This window comes from Empidonax traillii, unplaced genomic scaffold (genome assembly GCF_003031625.1).
Source record: "Empidonax traillii isolate 1590-97213 ecotype Southwest subspecies unplaced genomic scaffold, ASM303162v1 scaffold1018:size752740, whole genome shotgun sequence".
Taxonomy (NCBI): domain Eukaryota; kingdom Metazoa; phylum Chordata; class Aves; order Passeriformes; family Tyrannidae; genus Empidonax; species Empidonax traillii.
In genome coordinates this window covers 146,483-163,361 of record NW_020956211.1, presented here as the reverse complement: position 1 = coordinate 163,361, position 16,879 = coordinate 146,483, and the positions used below count along the sequence as shown (strand labels likewise).

The 16,879-nt window shown below is 47.6% G+C and overlaps 1 long non-coding RNA gene across 1 annotated transcript in view; it reads left to right on the top strand.

Annotated features, from left to right (window-relative positions):
• The first annotated feature begins 8,322 nt into the window (after positions 1 to 8,322).
• LOC114068241 overlaps positions 8,323 to 16,879 on the top strand; it is a 47,157-nt gene continuing 38,600 nt past the window's right edge. The window contains exons 1-2 of the long non-coding RNA XR_003573533.1: positions 8,323 to 9,087; positions 12,491 to 12,539. This is a non-coding gene — a long non-coding RNA (uncharacterized LOC114068241). The remainder of the gene's footprint in view (positions 9,088 to 12,490; positions 12,540 to 16,879) is intronic.

The window sequence follows — 16,879 nt, the reverse complement described above, 5'->3', positions numbered from 1 at the left end:
GGTTGAAAGGAGGCTGTACCTCATGCCATGAGACCCCTATCCAAAGCTTTTTCTGGAGGCCAGACAGTCAAGGGAGTGGGTGCAGGGGAGATGTGGCAACACTGGCCCACCAGGATGATGGCCCAAATGTGTTTTTGGAAATCCCCAAAGGTGGAAAAGAGGGAAGTGTTGTCCCTCAGGTGGTCCCTGCTGCAGGGGCAGAGCTGGAGTCCCCTGAGGACAGTTGCGTTTTGGGCTAATTTTAGGCAATTTTCTCATATTTGATGCCCATAACAGCAACCCTCATTGTGAAATGATAAGTCCCTCCCTGAGCCAGAGGTCTTCACAGTGAACTGCCCAGTTTCCTCCCACCACTTTTCCCCAAAAGAGAAAACTTTTTCTACCTTTACCTTAATTTCTACATCCTGAAGCTTAAGTGCAACTAGAAAATCCTTTTTTAATAAAAATCCAGCAAAAGTGTAAACTTCAGGGTCATGTTTCCATCTGCCCTTCCAAGGCCCATCAGCAGCAGCTGGGTGTTTCTGGTAGGTCCAGTTATCCAAGTGTTCTGCACAGCAAGGAAATATCCCCAGTGTTATTTTCAGGCTCAGTGAGCTCCAGAATACATTTGTGATTTTTCCTGTTGTGATGACATCAGGGTGGAAGCACGAGGCTGGGGACAGCAGGCAGCTTTCCTGCCACTGCTCATTTACTGGCTTTCTGAGAGCCACATCCTAAACACTTGGAGTATTAACATGATTTCAGCTCTTAAGTAAAACTGAAGAAGTCTTTTCATCTTCCCGTTGAGTGGCGGGCTCCTTAAGTAGATCACAAGCTTTCTGCTGCTTTGTCTGAGTGAGGAGGAAAACTTTAATTGTTCCCATCTTCTAGTGCAGGTATTGATTAATTAAATGTATTAGCAAAGATCTTGGCCTACTTTTTGCACCATCAAACAAGTACTTAATGACTATATTACTATGAAAATGGCATTGCTTTAAAGCGCTGCAGAGGAGCCCCTTTGTACTTTGCTTTCATTTGATTTTTTTTTTTTCTCTTAGCCCATTATGAACAATAAAGTTTCTCCTGTACTATGATATGGCACATCAGGAGGGAGAGGAAGTGGAGAGGAGCTCTGATTGAGGGATCTGGACCGGGCCAAGCTGGAGCTGCGGCGCCTGGGCCGTCCCCAGGCAGGAGGATGTGCTGCCAGCTGGGGAGGTCTCTGCAAGTGCAGGCGGGTCAGCTAGCAAATGTTAGATGGGAAATCTCTGTAATTTACTCTGATTTACCATTTGGTGGGTAGAAATATTAATATGACTCACATGCTGAGAGGGAGAAGGCGTGTTTCCGAGGAACAGAACTAATAGGTCTGTGCAAGATAAAGTACACTGCCTCCCACCTCATTTCATCTCCTTCCTCCTTTGGGTCCCATTTGTAGAATCTCACTTTTTTTACACCCCTTTGCAGTTTTGTAGCCACCTACCAGCTACTTCCTCCCACCCCACAGCCCTGTGCCCACCAATGTCTATCATGAAATCATGGAATGGTTTGGATTGGAAGGAACCTTAAAGCCCACCCAGTGCCACCCCAGCCATGGGCATCGACACCTTCCACCAGCCCAGGTTGCTCCAACCTGGCCTTGGACACTTCCAGGGATCCAGGGGCAGCCACAGCTTCTCTGGGCAACCTGTGCCAGGGCCTCACTACCCCAACAAGGAAAAATTTCTTCCTAATACCCAGCCTAGATCTCCCCTCTTTCATTAAAGCCATCCCCCCTTATGGTGCCACACACTGTGCATAAAGTGCCTGGCTTTGGCACACTTGCCGAGCGGCAAAGCCACATGAGCTGCACTGATTCCCACTCACTGCAGGGCCCCATAACACACTTGGGTTTTAAATGCACCTTCTCATATTAAAGCCAGGGGTTCTTGGGAATCCTACCTTTCCCAAGCCTCCAAAAGCAACTGGACTCGGTCTCGCTCAGCCTCTCCGGTTTGCACCGAGCCAGGCTGTGACGTACCAAACGTTTCACAGCACTTTGAGTGTTCATACAGAGTTGTGAAGATCTGACACCAATTTGATGCTTTCAATCTTGATGCTTTTATCCAACCTGTCTTTGCCTGTCCCTGCTAACATGTGCCAGCCAGGCTGGCGACCAAAGCCAAGCAGGGCTTCACTGACTGCAATGACAAAGCATTTCTTGCTGCACAAAGAGAGTGTTATTGCAGAACACTTCGTAATCTGGAAATTCGGAATTAAGGCCCTACATTTTATAGTACCAGTTCTGGGAAGTCCCAGTGTGTGACTACAATAGGCACTGTGGTGACAATAACACTTGGCTTTTATGCAATGCTGAAAGTTGAGGCACGGAGAAATTAAATGAGAATCCAACTGCCTTGGACACCAGGGAAAACATGAAAATAAACCCAGAATACACCCACAGCTGGCTGCTAGTCCACAGCTGCTGGGCCACACTGAAAGCTGAAATAAAATGCCTGTTTACCCACCTCTGCAGACAGGTGGGTTGGCAGCTCTGCTGCACAGGAGTGACTTGGGTGCCATGTTGGGGTGGGAGGAGTGGAGAAACACAGCTGAGCTGCTTAAAATAGCCAGAAAAGGACCCTTAGTCCTTTCTTGCCTTGTTCCCTTCACATTCACAAATGTTCATCTCTGTCTTTCCTTTTTTCCATCCTTCCTAGGGGCGATGACTGACAGATTAATATATGTCTAGCTACGTGTCTTAGAAATCAAAAGGAAGGTGCTGTCAGAATCGCTTGTCAGAAAATGAGATTAGGCACACTTGTCATTTGCTGAGGATTGCAGTCTTTCAGAGATAAGGTTGCATTTAATGAGTGTAAAAAGCCTCCTTGTGAAAAAGGGGGTGGTGCAGGAGAGAGAGAATGATTATTTTTCTGGTGTCAGCTGAGTGCTTTATCATATAACTTGATAGCGTGGCACCCTGGCAGGCACTGATAATGGCTGCTGGGGCTATTGCACCTCTTCAGCTGCTCTGCAGCTTCAAAAGTGATGACTTGTTACCTGCTTTTAAACTCTTCTTGGATGTCGAAACCCACTATCCTGAGGGAAAGAAGCAAAAGCATGTACAGTGTGTTTTAAAGAAAGACCTGTGAAAACACACAGCATAAAGGGAACGTGCTAAATGTATGGCCACTTTCCCCAGCAAACTAGAAAGAATACTCAGCGGGTTTCGGTGAAATATGGAACTTGTCTGACAAGTGAAGGATAACTAATGAGAAACAGAGCTGTATCCCACTGAAACCAATTGTGTTTTGTTATGGAAAATATTTATCAAGCTTTTTTTTTTTTTTTTTTTCCATTTGTTGGTTCTCCTAACGGTGCCATAATAACTCCTCTCATGGATGTGCTTCAGTTTCTCTCACAGACATCTCCGTTATTTAAATCTGCACTGGGGTGGGTGTTTTTTTGGTTATCAATTGGACATTATCATCTTGTACATGAATATTTTAGGTGAATGTTTCATTCATCAAAGTAATGGTCATTCTTTTGCCAAGTTAATGTCTTTGCATGGTTTAGAAGCTGGCTAAAGGTACAGATTTATTGTTCATAATCTGCTATCTAAATATGAGCTGACAGTCAAAAATGGAATTTATCTGTTCAGCAGAAGAGCCCCTACATTAGCTACATGGTTTTGCAACAGTATTTCTTGCCTTGGCATACCTCTTTGAAAATTATCCTTGGAAGAAGAGATTTCTGTCGTATATTCTCCCCATCAAATGAGATGTGATTTTCATTATTTTGCTTGAATGTTACAAAATGAAAGAAATTGCTTGATTGGTGTATGGTGCTGATTCAGCATTTTCTGGCCTAAAAATGACCTGGGTGACAGAATGGGATTCCAGCACGCAATAATGGATGCTTTATTTGGTGATAAGAAAGTCTCTCTTCTTCTGACTGAGAAGAAGAGAATGAAAAATATTTCTCTTATTAGGTGATTCAGTACCCAGATATTGACAGACAAATTAATTTGAAATACTTCTTCAGTTGCAGAACCTGCTAGCAGGCAGAAATTAGGGGAGGATAATGGCCACAGCTTTCAAGTGGTGCATTTATGGAGTGTACTACAGGAGTGCTGGTAGATGGGGAAGAATTTATATTTTATCCTCTTACCCAGTGATAGGATCTTATGTTCCTGGTTAGGCTGCAGTGTGGGAAGAGCCCAGCAAGGCCTCCAGGAGCTAACCCATGCTCCATCATGTATTTAGTGCCTGGGAACTCAAACTACAGGAAGGATTATAGAGGAAGATATAAAATGATTGTATTTTTGGACTGAAAAGTTACAACCAGGAGTCAGTTTGGGGATTCTTGCCCTTCATGGCTGTCAGTGGGAAGGGAAGATGACAGTGGTGTTCCCCTCCAGGAGCTCACACTGTTTGGAGAAGCCTGTGAGACAAACGGCTCCACACAGTAGGACAGTTGGGATTTCTCTTCAGTGCAGCAAATGGGTTCAGAAATTTGTCCAACCTCTCCACGTGTGCAAATCTGGGCTAAATCCTGTCCTTGGAAGCAGTGGAGACCACTTAGGATTTTATAGGGCCAAGCTGTAAGGAGAGGGAAGAGAGAGCAGCCCTATTGTTCCCTGAGCCCCACTTTTTATCTTTGTTTCCATTTGAAACCCTAATCATAAAACTGCCTGCAGAGCAGTTGCCTTGCTGTTCCTCTAAATGAGAATTCCAGCTTTTATGCTAATTCAGTTTCAGGTTTCTTTGAACCTGCAGTTTATGGGCCTCTGCTTAAAACTGCAATCTGTTCTGCATAAAAGAAGGGATTACAAACGGGTTTTGGTTTTGCAAATGCTGCAGAAAATAAAAATAATAAAAAAAAAGTTGCACTGTCATTAATACGCTCTCGCCAAAGTTTTGTGCTCTGTCAAATGAAAAGCGTTACTTCTGTGGGGACTTAGCCAGGCGTGTTCTACATCCAGTTTCCTTCTAAGAGGGGCATTTGCTGTTTGTATCATCCTTTCCCCCACAGGAGTGCTCTGTCCCTGCTGGAAGGGATGCAGAAGGAGCATGGCTTTCATCCTGTGCCAGGAGCACCAGGAGCACCAGGAGCCCCCGCCCCGGGGCCGGGCTGCACACAAACCTCACTGCCCAGCCCAGCAGAACCCGCCCTCACCACCATTTACTTTTACTGGCATCTGTCATGACCTTTTTACAGCCTCAGCCAGGGTGACTTCGCCGTTTTTCCAGGTCACTGTTGAGAACAGGTCCTTTTCTTGAACCTCTTAAAGCGTTGGGTTTAAGTACCTGCTGGTCGGGACATTGTGCCGTGGCTTGTGTTCAGAACCATAAAACTCTGCTGATGGCTCCGTAAATTCTTTTCTTGGGGAAAAGACCCTGCATCTCCTACTCAGTAATGGACAAAATCATGTATGTTTTCAGAGCATTACAGAGGGCTTTATAAGGCGCAATAATCACGCTCCAAACTCAGACACCGTGGTGTCTTCTGGGAAGGTTCGCAGCTTAATGGAAATATAAATGTTTCCAGGCTTTGACAGAATACCAAAGAATTGGAATATCCAGTTTTCATGTTGCCAGGAAAAAAAGCTGCAGAGCCTTCCAGGTGAGGTGAGGTTTGCCATAAATAATTTAATCCAATATAATCTGCTGTAATTTCAATATTCGTTTGGTCCTTGTGCCAGAGATGGGTAATTCTTCTTTGGAATTGCTCTATGGCTTGGAAAGCCTGTCTGCTTCCCTGCCTGCTGTCTGGGCAGCTTTAGGTCATTTTTATAAAATACTTGGATCTGAAAACCTCTTCCAGAGAGTGAAAGATCTTGAAATCACTTTTGATCCAAGTTCAGCTCACTTCATTTGGCTGTTGTCGTGGCAGAAACAAATGTCGACGCTGACAGAGACCACAGACAGATGAAAAAAGTCCTGGCAAGGTCCCACATAGATAAGAGACAGAAGGTTTCAAAAACCTATCCAGGCATAACCTAAAACACAGGAAAGTATTGCTGTCAGGAGAGGGGGGAGCTTGATCCAAAGGCCATCGAAATCACAGGGGGAAGAAGGGGTCCCTTTGATTTAATTTGGCTTTGGGTGACTTTCTGAACTCCAGATTTCTCATTCAGAATTACACAACACATTCTGTGCGTGTGTAATGTTGTAGCAGGAAAACAGAGGTCCTCAAGTTGTCTCTAAGGCACGAATAATGAACATAATGAGGCCCAGAGCCCTGCCAATAAACCCTCACAGCCCCAGGGAGATGGGCAGGTAAATGCATTTCTGATTCTGGGTATGCTGAGATTTCAGGTGTGGCATGTGGTTAACGTTGGAAAAATCCAGTACAGACAAGTCTGTAGTTTAATCCAGGCTAAATTTATCAAATTAAAGTCTTGTGAGGAGCCTAGGCTTTTGTTAGACCTGTTCTTACCATATCAGGATGTGGAAAGTCTTGACCAAGATGCTCATAGAATATATGCCACACCTTGGTACCGTGCATTTAATTGCCCATCCAGGTACAGCCTCACCATCAGTCCCAGAGTGCTCCACTTGTGGTACAGAGAACACTCTGCCAGTTTATTGCCTTTATTAATTTATTTTTGGTGGAGACTAGAATCTGCACTCAAGCCATCCATTTCCTTTGCTGAGCTCTGAAATAGCTGATGGACTGCAATGGCTTTTGGCCACTGGCCACTGTTGATTCCAGAGACCAGACCTGAAGACACCTCTGTCGGGTTTCTAGAGGAGGAGATGGAAACCACTTCTCTGATGGCACAAGATTATCTTTGCAATATACATCAATTAGATGCAAAAACCTGTGCAATTTCAGCAGCCCAAAATCCATGCTCAGTTATGCTGTGGAAATCTTGGGATAGCCCTGCTGAGGTGGGCAGCCCTGGAGAACTCATTTCCATCGCTGTAACCGGGATCTGAGGTTTGCCACAATTCTTTCATTTTGGCCACAGTTGTTTCATTTTTCCAGTGGAGACCATTTGCCACAGCTTTACCCAAGCATTCCCCCTGTGCATCAGCCATGTCAGGAAAGCACTGTGGTGTCTGCAGCCACAGGCTGAGTGTGGAGCTGTGGTGGGTGCCTTTGTCTCTTGTCATTTGATCTTCCCATGCAGCTGCCCCCGCAGAAACCACCACAGTCAGTGGAGTTGTACCTCATCATCTCACATCATCCCTGTCCCCGCGGTGAGCCTGGAGTGGGTCAGGACGTAAACATGTCTTTCCAAGCTCCCATTGGATTTTGGGTGTGTAACTCTTCTCCTGGCTCAGGTGAGGCCGACCAGGCAGCCACAGCTCTTGCTCTGCTCTTGTTTTCTGGATGGTGTAGGTAGTTCCCATCTTTTGCTTAGGAGAGTCACCTTCTACAGGCTGAGCTCTGCCACAGGGCTTGGGTGAGTTGGGCTTGTCAGCCCTGTTTGTGAGGATTTATAAAGCTCAAATCCAAGTGGAACCCACAGGAGTTTAATTCCATTAGCACTTCGAGCCCAGCGTTGGTTTGAAACCCACTTCAAGATCTGAAACCTTGAAAACACCCTCTGGGCAAGGCCTCACGAGCCCACATGCCCTCTCTTCGCACTTATCCCTTTCCCAGGAAGCGTCTTCCCATATGTGGCTACTGTGCCAACGCCTCTGTCTTCCCAGGAAACACCATTTGGCTCTGACTGCCACGCTCCAGTGAATAATCATCCATACCATCGTGTATCTGTGTGTTTATGCTCCGTGGTGGCTCTTCCTAATGTTGTGCTGCGCTTAAGGACAACCTACAGCGAGTAGGAAATCCACTGCCCGTCCACAATAACGTTCCGTGCTGGGAGCAGCCAGGCGAGTCTCTGCACTGGGGGACTCAGGGAGGCACCACAGCTCAGAGAGCAGCCTGGGGTGCCCGTCAGGCCACCCTGCCTGCAGCCGGGGACGTTGCTTTTTTTTTTTTTCCCCCCCTCCAGTTAAAATAATAATAATAAAAAAATTAAATTTCCCTTTAAAAACAAATCAAACCAAAAATTGCTGAATGCAATACGGTGTTTTCGATAGTGTTTACTCCCGCGGAGCTCTAGCGACTGATGCTCGTGTGCGTGTGTGCCTCCATCCTGGGGGCAGCGGGGACCGTCCGGCTCCGCGTCCCTTCGCACGCCCCAAGGAGCATCCGCGCATCTCCGGGCGGCTCCTCCGGGCCGGCAGAGCCGCGGACTGGGATCGCGGCTCCCGCGGAGCCTCCCCCGCCCCGGGCCGGGCCGCCCCCGCCGCGGGAACCCGTCGGAGCGCGGGGCGGGGCGGCGGGAGAAGGCGGAGCCGGCGGGCGCTGGGAAGCGGCGCTGGGAAGCGGCTCCGGGAGCGCCGCGCAGTGCGGAGCGAGAGTGGGCTCGGCCGAGAGGGGTCCGGGGGCACCGCATCCCCATCCCGGCCCGGCGGAGCGGCCGCCCCCGCGGGGATTACAGGCTTGCCAGGCTGTTCCGGAGGAGCCGGGGCCGCTGGGTCTCCCCGATGGAATTCACCTGAGCGCGGCCGCGGCGGGAGAGGGACGGCGCCCGGAGGGAGCTCGCTTCGGCTCAGGAGAGAGAGGAGAGGACGGGCATGACTTTTTAACCAAAACAAAAAACAATCACCCCCTCCCCTAAAAAAAAAAAAAAGAAAAAAAAGAAAAAAAAAAAAAGACAGCGGAAGAAAAAACCAAAAAGCCGCCCGAAGGAAGGAAGGGACGCGCTGGACCCGCGGAGGGAGGGAGGAGGTGCCGCGGCCGCACCGCCCCGCACCGCCCCGCACCCGGAGGTGCCGCCGCTGCCCCGGCCGCCGCCGCACATGGTTTTCTTTGTCCTGCTGCTGCTCCATTAAGCGCTCCCGCTCCGCGCCCGCCGCGCTCCCCGCACAGCCCCGCACGCCCCGCTGCTCCCGGGATCCATCTTGCGGGAGCGGGGAAGGGGTCGGCGGCCCGGGAAGGATGCCCGCCCGCCCGGCCCGCGGAGTTCGCCCCCCGCGGAGGATTAGTTGGGGTTTGGCCGCGGGACGCTGAGAGAGCCGCGCTGGGATCGCGAGTGCCCGCACACCGCCCGCCCCTCCCGCACCGCCATGAGCCGCGGGCCAGCAGCCCCGCGGAGCCGCCGGAGCGCAGGTAACGCGGGGGCGGGCGGGGGGCTCCGTGCGGGACCCCCGGGGATGGAGGGAGGGATGGAGGGAGCGGCCGCCTCTCCCGGGCACCCCCGGCCGGGATGGGAGACGCGGAGGGGCCGCGCTGGCTCCGCGGGCAGGTGCGGGGCCGGTGCAAGTGCCGCGCCGTGCCAGCAGTGAGTCAGGCTGCGCCGTCTGCACAGGAAATATTTTAGTCGTACATCCCCTTGAATGGCAGCGCATTCCTCGGTGAGGGAAAAAATACTCTTTAGGTCCTTTTTTTTTTTTTTTTTCCTGTGTGGTTTGTTGGGTTTTGGTTGGGGTTTTTTGTGGGTTTGTGGTTTTTTTTTTTAGCCCACGGATTGCTGAGTTGTTTCATTTCGCGGTGAAAAGGATTAAGCTGCGCTTGGTAACAAGGGGATTTGTAAGGGAAAACGGCCGAAGTGCGAGGAAGGGAACTGTGTGTCACCGGCTCCGGCTCTGCCTGTGCAGGAGCCGGGGAGGGGGACCCCGAAACAGGGGGGTTCGAGGGGCAGAACAGCCCGGATAGCCCGGGGCGCTCGACCCGGTGCTGTCCCCAAATGTCACGGTGCCAGCAGACATTGTCTGCTCATCTGCTGCTCAGAGAAGACCTGGGAAGATCAGGATAAAGGAGAATGAAGAGAGAGTTGCACTTGGCTGGTGTAAGGGAAGGGATAGCCGAGCTCCTCCGACGCTTAAACATCCACGTTTGGCCACATCGCACCCACCGTGGACATAAAGGCACTTTGTTGTCTCCGCAGATCCCTGTCAGTACAGAGCAGGGTTTAGGTCAGCACTGCACAGGCACTGAATTTCATCCTTCTGGGGTAGTGCTGAGTTTTTGTGGATTTTTAAATTAATTTGGCTTTTTGTTCCTTTAGCGTTGTTGTGTGATGTGGCTGCCTGGCTGTGGAAAAATAAGAGTTGCATGGAAATTGATACACTGACTGTCTGTCTGCTGGCAGAGATTGTATTCGCCTCTGTATCACTGCTACATCACCCTAATTGCTATTTTATATTTAAACCCCAATTTTTAAGTAACAGAACAGGCAGGCAAAGTTCCATCTCACCGTTTGAGCCGGTGTTTGGGATCGGGTTATTTTTATGGTAACGCAGGCAAAGGGGTTATCTCAAGTTGCTCTTCCATTCGGTTGTGTGTGGTCAGTAATGCAAAATGAGATTCGCTCGTGGACAAGCTTTGTCTTTGTAAAATTATTCTTTTTTTTTTTTTTTTTTTAATGTATATTGCACGGATAATCATCCCCCAGCTTGCTCCGGAGCCATCCCCGGGCAGGCTGTGTTGTGCACCACGATACGTCCAAGATGTGCCCCTTCCAGGTGTCACAGCACGGTTTGTGACTGGTTTATGTGATAGCACAGGACAAGGTTTCACCTGGAAAACCATGACTTAAAGACAGTCTGTTGGTTTACACTTGGTGTTAGAGCAAACTTCTTAAAAAGATGTTTTCCTCTTTGTAGTGCTTGGAAAAATCAAGTAAATAGGAAACTTGCAGCTTTGCTGTGCTGTTTTGTTTTGAAACAGTAAAATAAAGTAATAGCTGAAGTGTAAGAAGTTTGTTTCGGTTTTAATATTGGATTTTCTTTCTAAAAATAAGGACTCGTTCAGAGAGTTTTGACTTCAGAGAAAAGCTGCATTTGAAAAGACAACGACAGCTGAAATTCACTGGAAAAGATTATTTTTAAGCAGCCTGATTGGCAAGTGTAGGAAAGCATCGAGCCTCTTGTTGCACTAATACTGGGCTCCTCTTTAAAGCACATGGCCTTCTTGATCTCTTCAATTTGTGCATTATTCACATATTTTCATTAATTTAGAGAAAGTCTTCACTGAATAATAAATCCATCATTGGGTAATAAATCCGGCGTTTACAAGGTATTTAATCGAGACAAAATGCACCAGCTCAGCTTTTAAATAAGCCAAGCGGTAATCTAGTAAAATCTGTCTAGAAGTCTGAAAAAGAATAAAGCTATTTTTAATAATTAATCATAGAAAACTTGAGGGTAAACAAATTATTTCAGTGTATTACTGCACTGCAATACACAGTCTGAGCCGTGTCTACTTATTTACCGGGAGTTTCACAGTGAAGTTTTTAGTGCAGTCGAGGTAGTGAACGTATATGTTGCTTGTCTGATGGTTTTTATTTGGTTCTGAATTGAGAAATTCCTTCCCTTTAATAAAAAACCCCCATAGCCTGCTTTCCAAGCAGTGGTTTTAATTATTTTTCCTGAGTCCAGCAAGAAAACAGTTTCTAGGAAAAAACCTTAAAATCTTTCTCGGGTGTTGTGTTTTAACCCTGGTTTTGCAGTATTTTGTTCCTGAGCACATTTTCCATGTATTTTCCAAAAGCAGCCTGTGTCTCACGGGGCTGGATCCAAGCTCCAGTTCTGAATCAAAGAGCGTTTGTGGGTGCAGAGGTGGGAGAAGTTTAGGCTGTAGCTGGATATACGTGTGTACTGTGTGTGTGTGTGTGCCCAAACATAGCTGCAGAAGCTTAGGGGTTTGTGCTTTTGGGCTCAGGGTGTTTGTAAAATGAGCGTTTTCACTGTTACCTCCCCCGGCTGGTTTTGTCCTGTTTGAGTTTCAACGTTTTTATGTGAAACCCAAGTTGGGCTTTTTACAGCAGGTAAAGAGCTGAATTGGCACGTTGGCACACGAACAGCAGGAGTAGAGGGGGTAAAATTAGGAGGAAAAGCCTCCCTGGAGAAAGGTGTCTCGGTGGAACAGAAAAGGTTTATTAGCTGACACAGAGCTTGGTGTGAAGGATCGGTTATTCAGAGGAAGGCGAATCCGACGTGGTAATTCTGATCCTAAATACGAACGTGCTGTTTGTTTTTCAAAGAGTTGGTAGCAGCAGTTCCTGAAATGACTAACCTAAGTTGTCAGCACTGCTTTGAAGGGGGTAAAAATCGAATGTTGCCACAGTAGGGATCCCAAAAACACTTTAAAAATTAATTTTGAAATCTGCACTTCTGGAAATTGCCAAACCTGGGCTTGTGCGATTCCGAATCGTGACTCTCCTCCATGGCAAAATCAGTGTCGGAACGTATTGGATAACGGCGGCACAAAGGTCCAGTTTCCGTGCAGCTCATGTTGGAGAAAAACCCCGTTTCTTTCTGAATCAGAATCTTTCCAAGGAAGTCTCTGCACTGCAGGGCGGCGAAGCACAGCCAAACAGCACCACCTCATGGACACGGCCCCGGAGCCGCCGCTTCCAGCGCTCCTGGTTTTGTCTCCTGATTTGTTTCCCTAAAATATACATTCCTCTGCCTGTGTATAAATACACCGCCGTGCCTCTGGAAATCTATCGCTGCTACAAAATGTAACTCTGATTTTTATTTTTTTTTTTTTATTTTTATTGGTCTTTCAGGCATCTGATGCCAGCTCTGAGAAACTGTTCAACGCTGTCACAAATAAAGGTAAGGCTGCAATTCACATCCCAAACAAATTTTTTTTTTTTTTTTTTTTTGCTTTCCCCACACGTTTCTTTTCATGGCAATTTCAATGGGAGATGAAATGTAACTTGTCTTGCAGAAATGTCGCAATCAGCTTGTTAGTGCTTTTTATGTTTCTCTGGGTTTCAGACGTGTTCTGTATGCTTGGTAATTGCTTTGCTTAATATAAAATATAGGCTTTAAATAATGCATTGCCTGCCAGGTCAGAATTAATTTAAATAACAATATTAGGGAATAGTTTATTTTACAAATGGCTTTAATTTAAGCTCATTTAAATAACTGTAAGAGTTTTCAAAATGTTTTAACTTGATTGTTACTCATCAGCTCCATGATAGACGTGGAATTATGAATAGCCAATTTGCACTGCTGACAGTAATAACCAGCCAACGTTTAGTATTCACAGGATAATAGTCATAAACCATGGCTTACTGTGCTGTGTGCTTTCTGTACAGTTAATAAATGATATAGAGGGCCACATTTAAATATTCAGTATCCCATTAATTTCTTCCAAACAGCAGTCCAAAGAGAGAGTGGCTAATGATATAACAGTACATTAAGGGAAAACTCGCCCTAAATCAGCACACCAGTGAGCTGCCCTGCAGGGCTGGGCCTGGAGCAGCGTTATTGGAAAGGCTTTGGGGGGATCCTTTGCTTTTAATTCTTATTTTTGGTTTGGTTGGTGTTTTTGCAAGGAGGGTGGTGGGAGCAGCTCCAGGCAGGACTTGTGAACACGAGTGTAATTCAAAGCCTGGAAAATGCACCAGGTTTTTACCCCACTGTCCTGCCTCTCAATGGACTCAGTAAGGGCTGAGCTTCCAGCTGTAAACCTGGGATTTTGACTGGCTGGGGGTTTGGAACTTCGGAGTGGGTGTGCATTGGAAGAGGCAGGTTTGATCAGTTTGAAATTCGGGTCTGTTTTGTTGGCCAGGTGTGGATTTGCTCGGTATTTGCCCTGTGTGCTTCTCCCTGGGTTTGGTTTGTTTTTCCAGTGGGCCATTTCGGTGTTCTTCTGTGTCTTTTAATTGCACGAAGCTGCAGTGGTTTAACTGGGGACAGAACATGACCTCGTTACCTTTGGGATTCCCGTGCTGATCCGCTGCTGCCTCTGAAGTCTTCTGCTGCATATTGAATTATACCTGGATTTAATTGCATTACGGATCCATAGTCCTGTTTTTCATGTATTAGCATCCTTTGGAAGTACAGTCTGGATTATTTCTTTGGTCTAACGAGGTTATCTCACTTGGCAAGCCGATCTGTCCTTTGTGATTAATGGCATTTGCGGGTTCCCGGCCCCTCCGGAGGCGGAGAATAGGTGGCACAGCCATTAGAAGGGAAGAGCTGCATGTCTGGAGTGACCCCAGGCCCCCAAACTACATGTGACTGCATCTTTATATTGCTAATTTGCTGTAAAAAGCTTTGGCATTTGAGCAGCCCTTTCTTGGGGTTGGGCCAGGGCAGGAGAAGCCGAGGAGGCGGTGAATCCACATTCCTGGCACAGGCCTGTAACCAGGGTGAGGGGCTCCTCTCCTCCCCAGGAGGTGGCTGATGAAGAGTAGGCCCCTCTTCCTCTTCCTTTGGTTTTCTTTTTCTGACTCAAACACATTTCCCACATTCTTATTTCTGTTTACTTACGGAGCTTGGTTCGTGGCATCCCTTTGGATGTGAATACCCGTGCTTGACAGGGAGCCTTTTCTTCCAAGGTACTTTTCTTTGGTGATTTAGTTCCCTTGAAAGGATTAGGGTTTCTTTGTGTAGCCTAAAATCAACATGGGCTTTTCGAAGCTTTGCTTGGGAAACCGTACACAAATAAGCTTTTTAGTTGATGGTAGATTATTCCTTTGCCCCTTATTTCCATCAAAATGGCATCTTTCTTTTCTCCTCCTGAGTTTCCCCTTAAAGCCATATGCTAATTCCTGTTGGTAACATGAATGACAAGGGAGGAATCAATGCAAATCCAGGTGCGGCCAAACTAGGCTGGCTGGTATTTTCTTTTTTTTTTTTTTTTTTTTTTTTTTTTTTTCTCCCCCCCTTTTTTTTTTTTTTCTTTTTTCCACTGGGAGAAAGAGATTAAGGGGAAGGAGGACAGAAAAAGCATAGGGGACAGTTTTGTCAAAGGGATTAGCATTCAAACTACTAAATATCAGGAAAAAGAGCCTCAGAAAAGCTCCCCTGTTTGGAGATAATGTCAGTAATTGCTGGCAGGCAGGTGCAGGGCTCTCACCATGGTGGGGAGGCTGTTGCCTTCTCCAAGTGTGTGCCCTGGGGATGCTGTGGCTGCCCGGGGGCTGTCAGTTTGATAAATTCCAAGTTCAAGTTCCCTTTCTGCAGTTCAGTCTGTTTTGCTTCCAAGCCAGTTCTTCCCCACTGTGTTGTCCAGGGCCGCTTTTGCCAAAAGCAATAAAAGTCACTCGTAAGAAAGGTCAGATTTGCATTGGGTAAATCACGATGGAACCTTCAGAGCTGCCAGGGTGGGAGGGCTGGGCAGGCTGGCAGTGTCCACAGCCACCCACAGCTCACTCACTGTTTGGTTTTTTTTGTCTTGCCACTTATTCCCACCCCACCCCCCAGGATTATTTATAACTGAGGTAGCAGAATTTACACAAGTAAGTGTGTAAATTTTTACAGAGCAGGTAGAGATCCTGAAGCATTTCAGGTCTTGTATACACATTTTGTCCCCTTTCTGTCATTTAGCTGTGAACTTCAAGGCTGAAGATGAGCTCAAGGAGTGATGGATTAGTGTGGATGTGTAAGGGACAGTCCCTTCCTCAGAAACACTGAGAATTAAAGAAATCTAGTGCAAAATGAAATCACCCCAAAACCTCCCTTGAAGAGCTGGTAAAACCCCTTGAGGAGAAGTCTCTCAGCTCCCATTTAGGAGTTAGTGCCCTTTGAGCTGAATGGGAAGATGCATCCCTGAATCTGGAAGGGTCCTGTGAGCTTTGGGGAGCAGCAAGTGGATGTTGGGGCCCCTCAGGGCTGGGACACGTGATGGAAAGGGCTGTGGGGTTCCCACCTCAGCTCTTGTGCTGCCACTGCTCCTGGAGGCCCCAGCCCTGTGCCCTGTCTGCAGCAGGCTGGGAATTTGGGAGGGATATGGTTTGCTCCCCGGAGCAGGAGCTGCTGCAGCTGCCACTGCAATGAGTTGTCCCTGGTTGTGAATCAGAGCCCTGCACTCCAATCGCTCTGCAGGGAACACTTCACCTTGTAATGCTGAAATTATCCAGGGAGATGGTTCCCATGGGAATCCAGGTGGCTGTGCTGGGAGGTGAGCACCCAAGGGTCTGGGCCCGTGGTAATGCTTGACAAAGCAGCTGTCAGCATCTGAATGAATGAGCTGGAGAAGGGCTGGCAGGGAAGTGCATCCCCCGCCTGCAGCTCCCTCCCTCTCTCCCTGCGGCTCGGCCCTTCCAGTTTGGGATTGCTGCTTGGGCTCTGTGTGTCTCTGAAGGAACAGAGCTGCTCTTTACCCTCTGAGAGTGTCCCTCAGCACCATCAATCCCGGCCCCAAAGTACAGGGTTTGCTCAGGAATGTTTGTAATGCGACTTCTCGGTGTAATTAAATTCCATTATCTCTTAATAATTTAAATAGACACATCTGAAGCTGCAGAGCAGGCAGCTCATTCTACCACTGTGTAGTTCATTTATGTTAACTCCCTCCTACGTACCCTCGGAAAACAGCTTTTCCTGGAGGGAAAAATGAGTCCCAAAGTGGTGAAGTTTTCGTTTGTGCTGTATATTGAAGTTTTGCCTTTGATCAGAAACACAATTGGGCTGTTAGAGCTTTTTATGTTCAAATTGTTTACAGGATGTTCATGTAAACTTTATGAATCCTTCTGCTGTGTGGCACCACCAGCTGTCAGGGAAATATTTATACTCTCAGCTGGAGGTAGATCAAGGCGTCTGGGTTGGGAGGCTTCACTGGTGGCTGAAATACCAGTCGGATCAAGCCCTGGCTTTTTAGGTGGTTCTGCAGCAACATCCTGCCCTGGAAAAACAGCCGTGTTGTTGTTCCTCCCCCGTCTGTCTGTGGTGAAGCGTTTCTTGAGGATCCTCTACATCTGTTTCTGTAAACAAGGAGGGAGTTGAAGTTGGCAATTCCTCCCTGCTGATGCATTCGCAGGAGATCCTTGGCTGTGGAGAGGTGCTCTCACTCTTAAGTAAACCATCCCCACGGCACCTCGTGCTGAGTGTAAGTGGATCCAGTGCTACACAGACAGCACATGTGCAGTATTAGCATGGTCAGTGGGCCTGAGAACTGGCTGGGGCTGCCTCCCTCCTTTCTAGGGGTCTGTGGGAATCCACAG